The following is a 17,056-nucleotide window of genomic DNA, read 5'->3' on the forward strand; positions in this document are numbered from 1 at the left end:
TTACAGGATGTGTAGCTAGAAATGGAACGAGCCAGGGTTTGGACCCAGGTATGCCTGGCTCCCAAGCCAGAGATTCTTACACTGTAGCATGCTAGCAGTGGCTGGAGGCCTTGGGCACAGTTGGGACTCAGAAAAGTGTCATGACCAGCCATCCTGATTTGCCTGGGACTGAGAGGGTTCTGGGGTCGCTGGACTTTCAGTGCTACACACGGGAAAGTGGGGGGCAAACCGGGACAAGCTGGCTGCCCTAGCTAGAATTCAACTGAGTAAAGCACCAGGCTAGGAGGGGCAGTTTGGAAAAGGAGGGAGGCTGCCCAGCTGTGTCTGTCCTGTTCCTCTCTGTGGCCCAGGCTGCTATGCCACAGGTGAGCCATCTCTGTCCTATTTATTTGATGCTGTGACACATCCTGGGGCACTGTCAAAGAAGTTCATATTCCTGCCAGTTCTGGTTTCTCAGTTCCCATCCTAAATCATCAGTCAGTGGGAATTTAGTTAACTGAATAAATCATTCACTCAAGTGGAGGGGAAAGAGCAGAGACTGGGCCATCACAGAAACATGAATGCTGTGAGGATTAATGAGGGCCAGAAAAGGCAGAGGTGAATAACAAAATTGACATTCATGGAATGCTTATTAACGTACAGGGCGCTGGGCCAGGTAGTTTGTGCACATTATCCCGTCTTTTAACAACTATAAAGGTAGTTATAATTAACCCCCATTACAGATTTTAAAAATAAATAAATGAAGCTTCAGGAAGAGGCTAAATAACTTGGCTCAGGTCATGCAGCTAGGAAAAAAAAGTGAAAAAATTTGGTACTGAAGATCCCTAAATTGTTTCCTTCAACTTGTACATTTTCTTTAGCAATATTTTCGTGGTACAGAACAAGTATTTCCTACAAACGAGATAAACTGATTTAACCTCTGTTTTCATAAAGTAGCCAGTGACGCATGCTACATGTTAGCAAAAACATCCAAGTTATGGGGCGCCTGGGTGTCTCCGGCACTTAAGCGTCTGCCTTTGGCTCAGGTCATGGTCCCAGGGTCCTGGGATCGAGCCCCATTTCAGGCTCCCTGATCAACGGGCAGCCTGCTTCTCCCTCTCCCTCTGCCCCTCCTGTTTGTGCTCTCTCACTCTCTCTCTCTCTCTCTCTCTTGCTCTATTTCAAATAAATAAATAAAATCTTTAAAACAAAACAAAACAAAAACCACCAAGTTATACCTTTAGGAAATAGAGGCCTAAGTAAATGGTGCCTGCTATTACTACTCTAGCCTTTCCTTACTCCTTATTTTAAGCTCTATTTTTGATAGAGTTCAGCATTTCCCAAAATACGCTCCATGGAAGACTATGTCTGTGACATATGAATAGGTACCATATAAAAAAGGGGTTCTAAGATCTAGCAAAATTATGAAACCCTACATTAGCAAAGTTAAAGTTCTTTACTATGGAACTTCTCACTCTGTAATATGTTCATGGGCCCAGTGAAGCTCCACGAGGAAGCTCTAGTGTTCTCAACCTGTTATTCATTATTGGCCCTCCATCTCTAGAAGCCTTTTTAGACATTCCCCTAATCACCCCTTTCCATCCACCTGCTCCCCCAAACTAACTACTAAGGAATAAGACTTTGGCGAGTAGGTTGAGTTTTGGGGGGGGTCACAAACCATTGCATTGAGGGGTTTTTGCCCCCTATGAACTAATTTTTGCCCCCCCTTGGGGATGATATTGCTTCACTTGAGAATGCAGACTCTGGTATGAAATGCTCCTCAAACGTGTTTGACCAACCACTGACCTTTTTCAAGTGGACCAATATTCCCAGGAACAGACTCTGGGAATCCTGATTTATTCAGCATGAGATAGTTTAACACTGTTGTTTTCTTATGACTCAAGGAGAGACTCTTCTCTTTCATGCTGAAATTCCTGATGTTAAAAGATATACTGAGACATATTAAAAGTTTTAAGAGTTTATCAGCACCAACCAAATGGGAAGTAGTTAGAAGCCTCTGATGACAGGAACTAGGGGAAAGACTTTTATAGAGAAGATGCCAAAGCAGACCAAAGAAATGATTTGCTTGGCTGTTGCTTAAGTGGTTGCCTTATTTGGAAAAGCCTAGTTGGTCATTTGTGATTGGCTGTCCTTAGTTTTCAATTTCTTAACACTGACGGATTTGCAGGCTTAGGTTTTGGTTTCCTTACATAGACTGCTAAAGCATTAAAGCCACCTTAGTCTATTTGCCTTGTTTAATTAGTTTAACACTGGTATAAGACTACAATAAGAACAGGAGTTCAATAAGACTTGTTGATTGAGAAAACCTGTATCTGCCTCTGCTCTCCTGATGGCCATCATCCTTACTTTGTGATTAGAATTTTATACCACCAATTAAAAAAATGGTATAACATACATAAAGTGTCTAATGTTCACTAATCTTAAGTGTACAGCTTGATGAATTTGCAGAGTTGTATACACACCTACTTCCAGATAAAATATTTGATCAGAGAAACTTTAAAAAAAGAAATCTTTGACCTCCCATCATCCACATACTGTGGTTTTCAAACTTTATTGAAGTTTAATGAAGAATCCACCTAAGGGAGCTTATTAAAATTGCATATTCCTACCCTCAAAGATTCTCATTCAGAGGGTCTGGGGTGTGATCTTAGATTTTAAATAAAGCATTCCAGGTGACCCTGGAATGCAGGAGGTCTATGGATCACATTTCTGAGAAATGCTGGCCTCCCTACAGCATAAAAGTCAAAGTGCTGAACAAGGTGTTAAGGCTTTGCCTAATTTGACCCAATTCTATTTTTCCAGACTCAACCCTGGCTAGTTTCCACCATGTTGAATTACTCATCTCTCCTCAATAGGTCATGTATTCATGTTTCCCCTAACCTGGACTTACCTTTCCATCTACTCTATGTGACTGATGGACTCCTACTCATCCTTCAAGACCTAGCTACGTTGTCATCTCCTCTGGGAAGTCTTCTCAACCTCATGAGGCAGTATTAGTTGCTCCCCCATTGTTCATACAGAATTTTATTCAGAGCCCTATTATACTACTTACCACACAATGCTGATTTCTAAATCTCTTTGTTTAGAAATAAGTAGGAATATGTCTGCACACGGCAGGGCACAAAGTGGGTGAATGAATGAATGTATGCTACTGATTTACACATGGAGTCACTTAGCTCTCATTTCCCAGGCCAATGAGACTGCAGTCTCCCTCAGGGAAGTAAGGGGTTTTGACTCACTTTTGTGATCTCCAAAATTACGCCAGGGACTCAGTAGTCAATGCAAAAATACCTAATGAATGAAAATAATCAACAGACTCTCTGTCCCCCCAATTTAGTGAGTACCTCCATGCTTCCTAGGCCCTCACTGCAACTCTTGGCGGGAAACAGGAGTGGAGTGTGAGTGCTGGGGTTAGGTGTCGTCCGTATCTAACAGATGAGAGTGTTAGGCTAGAAGCCGCAGGACTGGCCTCCAACACCAGGTTCCTGGTTCTCTCTACCCGTTCCCTCCACAGAACACTCTGTTGTCATGGAGACGGCCATTGTCCTAAGTGGGCACAGTTAGGTGAGGACTCCAGAAAGGCCCCTCAGGAAGGCAACGGTGCATGGCGACTCTTGGCCCCCTCGTCCAACTCCTTATCTACTTGCTCGCCTATTCCTGTGTGTACTCCTGTTTGTACTTGTTGATTTATTTCTTTAGCGTCTTTGTAGAGGACTAGGCCGCTGAGCTAGACAAAAGCCACCTGGGCAGGCAAAGCCCTACCTACGGCTCAAGGTGAGACCTAGGGACCACTGCCCATTGGCTGAGGAGGGCTGACAGGAAGCGCTGGCGGTGTGAGGGCCACAGGTGTGAGGGAGGGATGGAGGGACGGAGGGCGGTCCCGGACGTGAAGGGCGGGGGATACTCCTCCTCGACCTCCCGGGAGCGGGCCTCAGCGGGCCGGTAGCGCCTGCGCAGGCGCGCATCAAGCTCGGGCAGAAGCCCTGCGGACGCCGCCTGCGCCTGGGGCTCACCCCCACCGTTGGGTTCGCGGGCGCGCGGGGGAAGCTCACGACGCACGTGCACCTGCCCTGCGGCCCCCGCGAGGGAAGAGCTCGGGCGCGGGAAGTGTGGGACCGGACGCGGCGCGGTCATGCGTGACGCTGGCGGGTACCGGGCCCGGCAGGCGAGAAGCGCGGGCCCCGTCCCGGGCAGGCCGTGGGCGGCGGCGGCGGCGGCGGCGGAGTTGCAGAGCTACGAGTATGGCGCCACGAGGTACCTGCTGCTGTGCGGCCCGGGCGGCATGCGGAGCTGCGGGCTGACGCCCACGGCCACCGCGCCCCTGGACCTGGCAAGTGCCGCATGCAGGCGGACCCGGCAAGTACAGGGGCATCGTCAGCGGCTTCGACGGGCTGCGCGGCCCGGCCCGAGGCTGGGCCCCGACCCTCCTGGGCTACTCCCTGCAGGGCCTGTGCAAGTTCGGCCTCGGCGAGGTCTTCAGGATCCGCTGCACGGAGCTCCTGGGCCCGGAGAAGGCGTACGAGCGCAGAACCAGCCTGTACCCGGGGGGTCGGCCCGCGCCGAGCTCTTCGCCCGCGCGGCGCTGGCGCCCATGGAGGCGGTGAAGGTGCGCATCCAGACGCAGCCCGGCTTCGCCCGCACGCTGCGCGCCGCCGCCCCGCGGATGTACGGCGAGGAGGCGCGTGGGCCTCCTCCAAGGCGGTGGCGCCGCTGTGGATGCGGCAGGCCCCCTACACCGTGATGAAGTTCGCCTGCCTCGGGCGCACCGTGGAGGCCCTCTGCGAGTACGTCGTCCCCGAGGCCCAGCGCCAGCGCACCAAGGCCGAGCAGCTGGCCGTCACCTTCGTGGGCGCTACATCGCCGGCATCTTCCGCGCCGTCGCGTCCCGCCCGGCCGACTCCGTCGTGTCCGTTTTGAACAAGGAGAAGGGCAGTGCGGCCTTCGGAGTGCTCCACAGACCGGGCTTTGCGGGCGTGTGGAAGGGCCTGTTCGCCCGCATCGTCATGAGCGGCACCGTGACTGCGCTGCAGTGGTTCATCTACGACTCGGTCAAGGGCTATTTCGAGCTGCCTCGCCCTCGCGTCGCCCAGGCGCCCCCACCCGAGAAGCAGGAGTAGGCGTGGATTTGTCAGCTCCTGGGGCCATCCTTGGCGCAAGTGTCCAGGCAGTGCTAGCGTGTAAGATGTTTTGTTTTCTGGCTTTGGAGAGGTGACGATATGTAGTCCGAGTTCTCTTGAAATGATTGATTCCTTCCTTTGTGGCAGTCCAAGAGGATTGCAGCCGTTTCAATTAGGAGTCCAAACCATTATCTTTGGGGAGTTGGCACGGCAGCTTTAACTCCGTAGCTTTCCAGCAACTGTAAAGAGAAAATTCTTAACGGGAAGTAATATTAGGTAATTTAGGGTTTCTAGATTGTTTCTTCTCTGATTCACCATTCGGTGGAGATTTACTGAATAGCCTACTAATGAGGTTTGAAGGTCAGCACAACTATATGGGGCAGGGAACAAAGTAAAATTCTGCTACAAGGTATTCACCTCAATAGAAATCGTGCACCTATTGAATAGATGAAGGACTCATTCCATGTTTCCTGTTCATGTCCATCACAAGTAAAAATTATTAAAAGTTAAATTGTGGCTTCTATTGCCTGATAACTTAGAAAGTATTCCCTGTTTTCAAAGAGACATGACATGAGAAGATCTGCATTTTCTCATTTTGCTTTGTCCAATTCTCTTCCTGATGTTGCTGATTAGAACATAGCTCCCTCCAGGAAGTGCTACAATTGGATCAATGTGGAAAGCCAAAATGAGATGAAGGGCAGGCTCTGGGAATAAATATGTAAAGAAAAGCCTCTGTTCTCTAAAAATTTCTTTTGTACAACTCAGCTTTCAACAGCCATACATCCAAAGAAGATCATACCACCCTGACATTTAAAAACATACACATGAAACCCTGCAATTCCGATTTTTTGTTGAATATTAAAGAGTGGTTTTGGTGACTTTGGAAGGAAAATCTCACTTTTAATGTCACAAACGCCATTTATTTAATTTGGTACATGTTTCCATGACCTTTATGATGGTTGAGGTTCATAAAATTTACTGAAGTTATAAGGCACATTTTCAGTTTTCTGCAGCCTTCACATCTCTCATTGGGGAAATTATAAAATTAGTGAAACTCTGTGAATTAGAGATGTTTGTAGAATGTAAGTAGGAAATAAACTTCAATGTGATATTTGCTGTAATTTGCACACAGTGTTACATGATTGCCTTAACTTGTATTAAAGACTGCAGACTTAAAATATGTTGGTATTTTAACTATGTAATAGGAAATTGTTTAGTGGTTAACAGAAGTTACAATGTCTAAATTTAAGTAAGTATATTTGAACTGTCTTGATTGGATAATAAAGAACTTGGAGGAAAAATCAGAACTTGTGAATGAGCTAGAATCAAATTTATATTTAGTGCTTCTATTTTGTTTGTTATTGGGGAGGATACTATGTATTATTAAGACACTAACTTTCTGGGCCCCTGGGTAGCTCAGTCGTTAAGCGTCTGCCTTTGGCTCAGGTCATGATCCCAAGGTCCTGGGATCCAGCCCCGCTTTGGGCTCCCTGCTCAGCAGGAAGCCTGCTTCTCCCTCTCCCACTCCTCCTGCTTGTGTTCCCTCTCTCGCTCGCTCTCTCTGTCAAATAAATAAATAAAATCTTAAAAAAAAAAGACACTTTCCTTAAGCAGTTAGTGTCCAGGTTTTTGAAAAGAGAAGTTCTCAATGAAGGAGAATGATAAATTTCAAGGGACTAAATTGTGTGGGTTCTTTCTTGGAAAATTTTGAGACATATATTTCTGTCTAGTGTTGCCTTGTAAAATGTTTGTAGGAAGTTTCTTTGGTCAACAATTTATTAAAGTTCTTTATATCTGTACTATAATTTAGGGGGGTTGCTGCAAAATCTTTGTGGAGTTTCAGGATACCACTTGTTCTGCTCTGTGGTATTTCTTGATTGTTCTGTTGAGAACACCAGATAATTTCTGCAATATACAGTGTATGCTTAGAGAATTATAATCTAAGGAGAACTCTTTGGCATGATTCTGACTATCATGGACATGGTCAAGGAAATTTATTTAGTTTGGGTCAGCAGTTTTCTTCTTCAGTTCCTAGATTTCTATTCATCTTTTTTTTGTTGCTAGTTTACAAATGTCTGACTAAGTAAGGGCCACGGTAGCAAACAATAAAGAACAAAAATTAATTCAAGTAAGGTTAATAAATAAATGAAGGTTAATAAACAAATACATTTAAGTAAGGTTAATAAATAACAGTTAAGTAATTTAATGACTCTTTTACGTTCAAAGTCATTGGGGATTTTTTTTCCTAGTTACTGTTCCTTTGGTACAACTTAAACTTCTATTCAGTGTTTTACTTTGTAATTACCACTCTGTGAAATTATGCAAATCTCTTAGAATTAGAAAAGCCATGGTATATGTCTGGTATTGTGAGACTTTTTTTTTTAAGATTCACTTATTTACCTGAGAGAGCGAGCAAGCGAGCATGTGCATGCACGCAAATGGAGGTGGGAAGGGGGTGGGAAGCGGCAGAGGGAGAGGGAGAGAATCGCAAGCAGATTCCCCACTGAGAGCCCAGTCCGACGAAGAGGGGCTCAGTCCCCTGACCCTGAGACCACGACCTGAGCCAAAACCAAGAGTCAGACGCTCAACTGGCTGAGCCACCCATGTGCCTTGGTATTGTGAGACAATCTATATGCATTTTCTCATAATCTCAATACTTGAAGTAGTACATTTTATATATAAAGAAACTGGGACTCAGGAGCTAGGTAACTTTCTCAACATCATATAGCTAATAAGTGATACAGTCTGAATCAGAGTCCACATTTTCTTCACTACTGAAGCTCAGCACCTTGACATAACCAATAATTATCTTTTTCATAAACTGCTTTTTATAGTACCTCAAAAATATTTTTTTTTACATTTCTATTTGTAAAAAAGGATTTCATTTGTATATACTATAAAGCTTTCCTAATTTTACACTAATGGAAAGTTTGTAACGTGTTTTAGTTATGAAAAACCTATGGCATAATTGCTTAGAAGTAATCAAACTGCTAAATATTTAAATCCACTTAATTTAATATTGAAATCATTTTCCACATAAGGTCAGTGCCTCGGTCCTAACTAGAAAGGACTGACGGTCATAAAAACGGTGTCTAAATTTTTTTTTTTTTTTTTTGTAATTTGTGGTACTGCAGTTTCAAGGCTTTATTTTATCACATTTTTTAATTCTTTCCTCTAATCTTTAGTTCCTACAGCTAAAAAAGCTGGCTTAGGCTATTTATCTTTTCCCCCAGGTGGTGATCAAAGTAGCTTTTTCAAGTATATGAAATTAATTTCATGATAGGGAGCTGTAATCTCATCCATTGATCTGTTCTTTGAGAAGTGAATAAAGAGAGTAGGTAAAATCTTGAAAAACAACGGCCATATTTACATGTTAAACCACACTGATAAAGATTGGAAAGAATCAAGGCATTAATGTTATGAGTATTTTTCCTTGCTGTATAAATGTGTCTTTAGAAAGTATTTCTTTTGAGGCTTTCAAAGGCAAGAATAATCACCGAAGTCAGAAGATCACATTTTGATAGGCAGCCATTCAAGTATGGTATGCTTGTTCTATGTGCTCTTAAAGATCTTTTTTTTTTTTAAAAAAAAATCATGAGCAAAGAACTGTTTGAAAGGGAATTTATTTATTTATCTATCTATCTATCTATCTATCTAGTCATTTATTTATTTAAAGTAGGCTCCATGCCCGGTGTGGAGCCCAATGCAGGGCTTAAACTCATGACCCTGAGATCAAGACCTGAGCTGAGATCAAGAGTTGGACGATTACCCGACTGAGCCACCCAGGCACCCCTGAAAGGGAATTTAAATTTTATTATTATTTAGAAGGCTTTGCCTTGCTTTTTCTTTTTTATTTTTTTTTAAGAATTTTTTAAAAGTTTATTATTTAGGGAGAGAATGAGTGTGAGCAGGGGGAGGAGCAGAGGGAGAAGGACAAGCAGACTCTGCACTGAGCATGAAGCCTGACTGAGGGCTCGATCTCACAACCCCGAGATCATGACCTGAGCCACAGTCAAAAGTCGGTTGCTCAACTGGCTGAGCCCCCCTGGGCACCACTGTCTTGCTTTTTCTGAATGCTGTATTTGAGTGGGTGGATAAGTAGAGAGAGTTCTAATAATGTAATTATAACTAAGATTTGTGTGTATGTGTGTCCATGTATTTTGAGACCTTCAGTGATAGAGTATCCAAAATTTCAGAGGCAATTTGGTAGTTCTGCCCATGTCCAGCCTATAACACTGTTGATCAACATCTGTCATATGCCAAGTGTTGTGCTAGGCAGAAGGGTTTTTGTGATGAGCATAATACATGGTTCTTGCCATTGTGGAGCTTACAGTCTAGTAGAAAAAATAATTTACAGTTCTGCAAAGTGCTACGAAGAAGTACAGGGTGTTTGTAAGATTGTACATCTGATATTTGAGGTGAGACCTAGAGGATAAATAGGAGTTAGACTGGCAAAGAGATGGTACATGGCCGTGGACACAGTATGCGCACCTGCCCTGAAGAAAGAGAAAACCTGATGGTTTTAAGGAACTGAAAGAAGTCCATTTCGAATGGAGCCTTCCAGTTGGGGGGGGGGCGGGTGTTATGACATGAAGTAGGAAAGGTAAACAGGAAGAGGGTCATTCCCAGCTTTGTAGCTCATGTTTAAAAATCTGGGCTCCTTAGAGTGTTCTTACAACCACTAGAAACCCCATAAGGGCTATAAGCACAGAATGACCTTCAGGTTGCTGTGTGGAAAGAAATGGAGTAGAGGGAGAAGAGATCAGTTAAAATGTTGCTGTAATCCAGGTGAGAGAGAATTTAGGGAAGCCTGGACTAGGATGATGACAATGGGGATGTTAAAATATCATGAGAAGCCAAAAAGTGGAAACAACCCAAATGTCCATTGATGGATAAACAGATGGATAAATTGTGATATATCCATACAATGGAATATTATTCAACCATAAAAAGGGAAAAAGTACTGATAAATGCTACAATGTGAATGAACTTCAAAGACCTTATGCTAACCGAAAAAAGCCAGACACGAAACATCACATGTTATATGATTTCTTTTCTATAATACATCAAAATAGGCAAATCCATAGAGATAGAAAGCAGATGAGTGGTTACCATGGGTTGGGGTGAAGAGAATGGGAAGAGATCATTTAATGGATATGGAGTATTTTCCTGGGGCGATAAAAAGTTTTGAAAGCAGGCAGAGGCAGTGGTTGAACAACCTTGTGAATACACTAAGTGGCACTTAATTGTATACTTTGAGATGATTACTTGTGTGTTAAATTAATTTCACCTCAATAAAGATATCAAGAGATGCTTCATTCATAGTAGCCCCAAAGTGGAAATAACCCAAATGTCCATCAGCTGATGAATGGATTAAAAATGTTGCATATCGGGACACCTGGGTGGCTCAGTCAGTTAGTGTCTGCCTTCGGCTCAGGTCATGATCCCAGGGTCCTGGGATGGAGCCCCGCATCAGGCTCCTTGCTCAGCAGGGCGTCTGCCTCTCCCTCTCCCTCTGCCTGCCGCTGCCCCTGCTTGTGCTCTCTCTCATTCTCTGACAAATAAATAAATAAAATCTTTAAAAAAAAGTTGCATATCCATACAATGAAATATTTTCACCATAAAAAGGAATAAAATACTATTTGACATAATAAAATACATGCTACAACATGGGTGAAACTTGAAATCATTTTTCTAAGTGAAAGAAGCCAGACACAGCCAAATATTGTGTGATTTCATTTATATGAAATGTCCAGAAGAGGCAAACTCATAGAAAGTAGATCAGTGGTTGCCAGGGGCTGGTGTGGGGTTGGAGGGATGGGAGGGAGGAATGGGGAATGATGGCTAATGTGTAAGGGGGAGTTTCTTTTTGATACGATGGAAGTGTTGTGGAATTAGTGGTGATGGTCGCACAATTTTGTGAATATACTAAAAACACTTTAAACAGGTGAATTTCATGGTATGTGAACTACATGTCAATAAAGCTGTTATAAAAAATGTCTTGAGACTATTAAATACACCTTAGATATCTTTTTCTTCTTCAAGATACAGCCCTTACTTCTGTCTTTCTCCATCAAGTTAAGACTACGGCTGCAAGGATGGTCACTAGACTTACTGTGGTGATCATTTCGCATTGTGTGTGCAAATATCGAATCATTATGTTGTACGCCGGAAACTAATATGATGTTATATGTCAATTATACTTCAAACAATAAGAAACCTGGGGTAAAAAAAACAAAACAAAATAAAACCACAAAGACTACAGTTGCAAAAGTAAACTGCTAGCCGGTGTCATTGTCAGATTAAATTCCATATGAGTGAGTAGGGAAAAATCCACCGTGTTGTAAAGGCTGGAAATCGCCTCTAAGGAATGAATGATATCTTCATCTCTTAGTGACGCAGAGATCATTCATTTTGGATAATCACTTCACAATGTGAGTTGAGCCGCCAACAATTTTGCCCTTTATTGTAAGAAAGAAAGAGAAGCAGATAGCTTTTGAGAAAAGCAGACGTGTGTACGGAGCAAGAAAATCTCAGTTAACCAAAATATTCAAGAATTGGTGGTTTTATTTAATTAACTGCAAGGTAACCAAAAATCCTTTTTTATCTTCAATTCTTGATGAACTTTTGTCTATATGTCTGAGTACTTCTTTTTTATAGTATGCCGAATATGATGAATGATCCAGGGATTTGGAAAGCCTCGTGTCTATCAGTTATGAAAATCAGTGCTTATTGTCTAGCCATAGAAGGTATAAGGCTTTTGGATGAATGTACACTGACCCTATACATAAGTGGGTATGGATGTGAGTATGTGTGTGTTTAATCCTCAGTGTTACTTTGAAATCTTGTCATTTGCTTCTTTGCTAAAGCACAGGGAAGGGGAAAATCTGGCTTACTTTAAGATTACTTAGTGAGTGTCTACTATATGATATCACCTCTATTATGCTAGGTACTTTCACATATTATCTCAGTGTATCCTAGTTATCTTTGTGTTCTATTAGGTTATTTCAAAACCTAGTGATTTCATGTGTAAACTATATGTTGTCCTGGGAGTTACGACCATGCTCCCAAATGGTAGGATATCTAAGGAAATGATATTCCTAAGTTATTATATGTTTAATATATGTCAGTATGTCTATCTCCCCAGCCACAAAGACATAAAACATGTTTTTGGAAGATACTAGTAAAATTTGGTACTCTGGAAAAAGATTCTGTGGGTTGAAAGCATTCTGCCCCTTCGCAAGGCTGGTAATTCACATACGTGTAATTGTTAGTCTTCAGACATGAATCAGAGCTGCTGACAGGACGATTGTCCGTTTGTAAGAGGGTGGACGGAAACCTGGCAAAGAGCCCCAGTCCTTTCATCTCCATTACCGTCCGCGCTCGGGCCGTAGTCACATCTTACTCCCAGACATGAAAATTTGTCGCGGCAGTCATTGTCTTAGACCTCAATGTCTCCCCCGACCCTTATCAAAAATATAAAGCTTTTTTGTTGTGCTAAATCAGTACCATTCACTTGATCTGTCTGTTGTGTTTGGAAACTTTTGTTCTCTTAGATCATCACCTGTGTCTGATAACTGTTGTTACTAATATTTATAGCAACAATTCACTGGGCCAGGTATCGTGCTAACTACTTTACATCCAATGTATCATGTATTTATAACCATCTTGTAGAGTTGGTACTTGTATAAGTTAGGATTTTTGGGGGGAGGGGGCTGCAAGCAACACAAAACCCAATACACAACAAGTCAAACAATAAAAGACATTTATTGTTAATGAGGAATCTGGAGATAGGTAAACCGAGTTTGGTTCAATAGATGAGCATTGCTCCAAGGACCTAAGCTCTTTCGGTCCTTCCACTCTGCCATTTTTGATGTGTCAGCGATGTTCCCCTTGTTTTGAAGGTACAGCTACGGTAGTACCCAACGTCATGTCTCGGCAACAGCATCCAGATGAAGAAGCAAGAGGGAAAAAGCAGAGGGGCTTTCTCTTTATTTGTCTCTCTTATCAGAGAGGAAAATCTTTCTCAGAGACTTCTGCCAGATTTCCCCTTTGGCCTCAGTAGCCAGAATTAGGTCACTTGCTTTCCTGTGGACCCTGCAAACCCATCACTAGTTACAGCATGAGACGACTTAGGTCAGTGCAATGCATCCGCTGGGATTAGGGCCACTGTGAGCCAAACAAATGCGGGATTTGTTGTTGTTGCTGCTGTCAGCAAGGAAGAAGAGTGAATTAGCTATTGGGCAAGCAGTCCCTGCCCTTATAGCTTCCCCTATTTCACAGATGAGGAAACGGAGGCTCAGAGAGATTAAGTGAGATAAAACCATAGTGACAAAACCAGGATTCAAACCAGGGCTCTGTCCCCACAGCAGTTTGCTGTCACATTACTTGCTTTAGCCTGGAACTTGCTATGAGGCAGAGCTACTATAGATCATATCAAAAGAGATTTATTACTGAAAGTGTCAGAAAAACTGCTTTCTAACAGTGACTAAATCATAATGAAGTCTCAAAGCCAGGAATCTTTGGACAATGGCAATCCACGGATAACGAGATATGATTAGGTATAGGTTTTGCTGTCGTGCCCTGAAAAAGAGAAAGTAGGTGAGAAAACACACACAAAGAAACATCTAAAAAGAAAGCAAATGTTTATAATCCTGTTTTGCAGGCATCCTCAGTCTTTTCATTCTGCGATTTTCTGCCTGTTGACTTTCCAGAACTGGCCGATTTCTTTCACATGCTTTATACCAGAAGGATCCAAAGGACTCATCAGATGAACAAATTTCAAAGTGCCACTACCAATTTTTTTCTTTAAGAAATGCATCAAGCATCTGATTCGCTGCTGATAAATTCTCTGTAAGTAGCATTATAATTAAGCACACACAAAACCATTCTGTGTTTCCAAGAATACAGCTGGGCTGGCACTGAATTAGCGGTAGGGCATGGGCACCGAGCGGGAGGGTTCCATTGCATCTCAAATACCATGTACCTTCTTTGTGTGAGGACCAAGCCATCTCCGCGCCCCCCCCCCCCGCCCCAACACCCTCTGAATCTCGGGCCATTACCCATTCACCCCGTGTCCGTCACTGAGCTGGTTTATTGGGCACCTTCGCTGGGTCTTGAGACAGGCTGTCCTGCTTCCAAGCGCTGGTCAGAAAAAATGCCAGGAAACCAAAGTGGTGCACCTCTCCCGGCACGACTCCCTTCCACCTGCAGACTGGTAGACCCGGCCCTTGGAAATGAGACAACGGTATGCAGCAAAACTGGGGAAAGAGAGAGGCAGTGAGGGCGTGGGGGTGGCGGGAGAGGGCTGAGTGAGGAGACCAGGCTCCCAAACTTGGCTTCACCAGTGCTGGCCCATGTGGCTTTGGCAAGTTACCTTACCTCCGGCTCCCCAAGCCTCAGTTTCCTCCTGGGTGAAATGGGGAACCACAGCACCTACCTTGAAGACTGTGAGAATTCACAATAATTTATGTAAAACACATGGTATAAAATAAAAGCTCACTATATTATTATATTATATTATATTATGACTACCAGCTCCTTAGTAAACACTGAAGTCTGTTAGCATAGAGAAATGTAGCCTGTGTAGTTACTGTTCTTACGGTTGTTCTTGGATATATACAAGATACATTTGCTTTAATTTCTAATGCATCATAAAGTCCATAACCCTTTGTGGGAAATGCAACATATAGGAAAATGAAAAGCGAGTAGCCTGGGGGTGTTGTGTGTACAAAAGCCAACAGGGGCAACCCCATCTCTCCCTGGCTTCTATGCAAACAGTTTCCTTTACAAATGTGTTTTTGGTATGCAAATCACTCTATGCAGATTTCTGTGTGCAAAATACAACATAGAAAAATGGCCCTCTTGCCAAGGAAATAGGAGATGTTGGCCGCCATCAAATGAATTAGCAGCAAATTTTAGGGTTTTTTTCCTACTGCTCTTTCTAACAATGTATGGGGTGAGTGTATTTTTGGCACATTAAACTGAACTATTTTGGCTTTCGACTGTGTGTTCTTGTGATAAAAGTGCGCTTATGGAAGCCTGTAACTACTTTTTGAAGCCATAATAATGTTTGGTGGTATTTAATTTAGCATTTCGCAACAACGCGCCACCTCCAATTAGTAAAGGTGCTTGTTCGAAAGTCACAGATGGCCTCCCGGCGCAGGTCAGGCTGCTGGTCTCCGTAACTTCCTACTTTTCTGTGAAGATTTGTGCTTATTAACAGATTCAAGTTTATGTTTTGGAAATGTTTTCCTCATAATTAGTGTATGTCTTAGGAAGTGAAAGGAATACATTTAGTATTAAAATCATCCTTTTCTAAGGATGGGAGGATGGGAAGATGGGACGCTAGCTCTTATTTCGCAAGGCAATATTTTACCATCCAGGCAGGTAATAATACACCTTTTTGCTGGTGTTCCTTACGATTTTCAGTCTTTTCCTCTTGGCTCCTCTTGGGAGGAAAAACTTTGTCAGAGGTCACTTGTAACAAAGGGTGTTTTGTTTTTCTCAATCACGCTTAGGGGAAACAGCACCTGTCAGTCAGTGGCCCACCATGCTTGCCCTCTCTCCTCGTCTTCCCTTTCTCTTCCACCCACACCTTTTTGCTAGTTTTGGATGTTTCGTATTTGCCAAATGAGACACTCACTAATTTTACAAAAACAAAGCTTAAATTGAAGACATTTTTCTATTTTTTTTTTAAGATTTTATTTATTTATTTGACAGAGAGAGACACAGCGAGAGAGGGAACACAAGCAGGGGGGGTGGGAGAGGGAGAAGCAGGCTTCCCGTCGAGCAGGGAGCCTGATGCGGGGCTCGAACCCAGGACCTTGGGACCATGACCTGAGCCGAAGGCAGATGCTTAATGACTGAGCCACCCAGGTGTCCCTGGAGGCATTTTTCAAAACAAAGTACCTCATCTGACAAGTTAGCTTTCTTCTATTGGACATCGGGAATGGCTGCAAAAGAGGGAGGAGAATAATAGCATCACTCACTCATTTACTCATTTACGCACGCATGCATTCATTCATTCACCATCATGCTTAGCGCGGGTCAGGCATTACTGAAGGCACAGGAACATAAACTGGAAACTGGTCACAACATTGCGGGGTTCACTGTCCATCAGGGAAAGCAGATGTAGAAACAAACTCACACTGATGTCCCAGCAGAAGTATGTACATCGTACAAAGGTGGGATCATTAGCTCCATCACGCCTGTAGTGAGGAAAGATTTTGGAGGAGTTACATCTATGAGATGTTTTGAAGAACAAATAGGTATCTCCAGGTGGGTAGGGGTGTGTGGGGGGAGAGAGCACCTGAGGCAGAGGGAATAGTAAGTACAAAGGCACAGGGCCCTGAACCAGGAGAGAGGGTGGGGAGGTTTTTCACTGGACAAATTTCTTTGGCCTAAGAACAGAGAACGGGAGAGGGATGGGAAATATTCTCAGTATCTCATGTGTTTGCTTCCCCTTTTGTATTTCTACCCCATGTTAGGTCACCTTATAGCTTGTCCAAACTATTGTCATAGCTTGTAACTGATCTTGTTGCCCTCAGCCTCGTCCCCTACTAACGTAAGAATACGTCAAAAGCCCCTGCAGTGTTCATCCTCGCCCTTGCGCGCGCGCGCACACACACACACACACACACACACACACACCCCACTGTGGGATAAAGTCTGAGCACCTTACCCAGAGCATTTGAGGCTTGTCACGAGTCGACCCCACTCCCTTCCACGCCACTAGCATTGATCGCTTCCTGCTCCACAGGCCCCAAGCCTGGCCTGCCAACTTCCAGCTCCCTCCTTTGCCCATGTCAGTCCCACTGACCAGGCTGTCCGTCCCTCACTGATCTTCACTTCAGTCCTTTAAGATTTAGCTCGGGCGCCCTTTATCGGTGCGGGATTGGCTCCATCATCCTGTCCGCCAGCGTGGTGTCAGGGACTAA

The 17,056-nt window shown here is 43.6% G+C and overlaps 1 long non-coding RNA gene and 1 pseudogene across 1 annotated transcript in view; both read left to right on the forward strand.

The window, feature by feature from the left end:
• LOC135364179 (uncharacterized) overlaps positions 1 to 17,056 on the forward strand; it is a 46,467-nt gene that overhangs the window by 17,664 nt on the left and 11,747 nt on the right. Inside the window, exon 3 of the long non-coding RNA XR_010410939.1 lies at positions 13,783 to 13,970. This is a non-coding gene — a long non-coding RNA (uncharacterized LOC135364179). The remainder of the gene's footprint in view (positions 1 to 13,782; positions 13,971 to 17,056) is intronic.
• Positions 3,500 to 6,427, forward strand: LOC123858356 (solute carrier family 25 member 3-like; annotated as a pseudogene).

The sequence above is a fragment of the Mirounga angustirostris genome, unplaced genomic scaffold, assembly GCF_029215605.1.
Source record: "Mirounga angustirostris isolate CCGP_5_RB_7025 unplaced genomic scaffold, mMirAng1.0.hap1 SCAF_4, whole genome shotgun sequence".
NCBI classification, from domain to species: Eukaryota; Metazoa; Chordata; class Mammalia; order Carnivora; family Phocidae; genus Mirounga; species Mirounga angustirostris.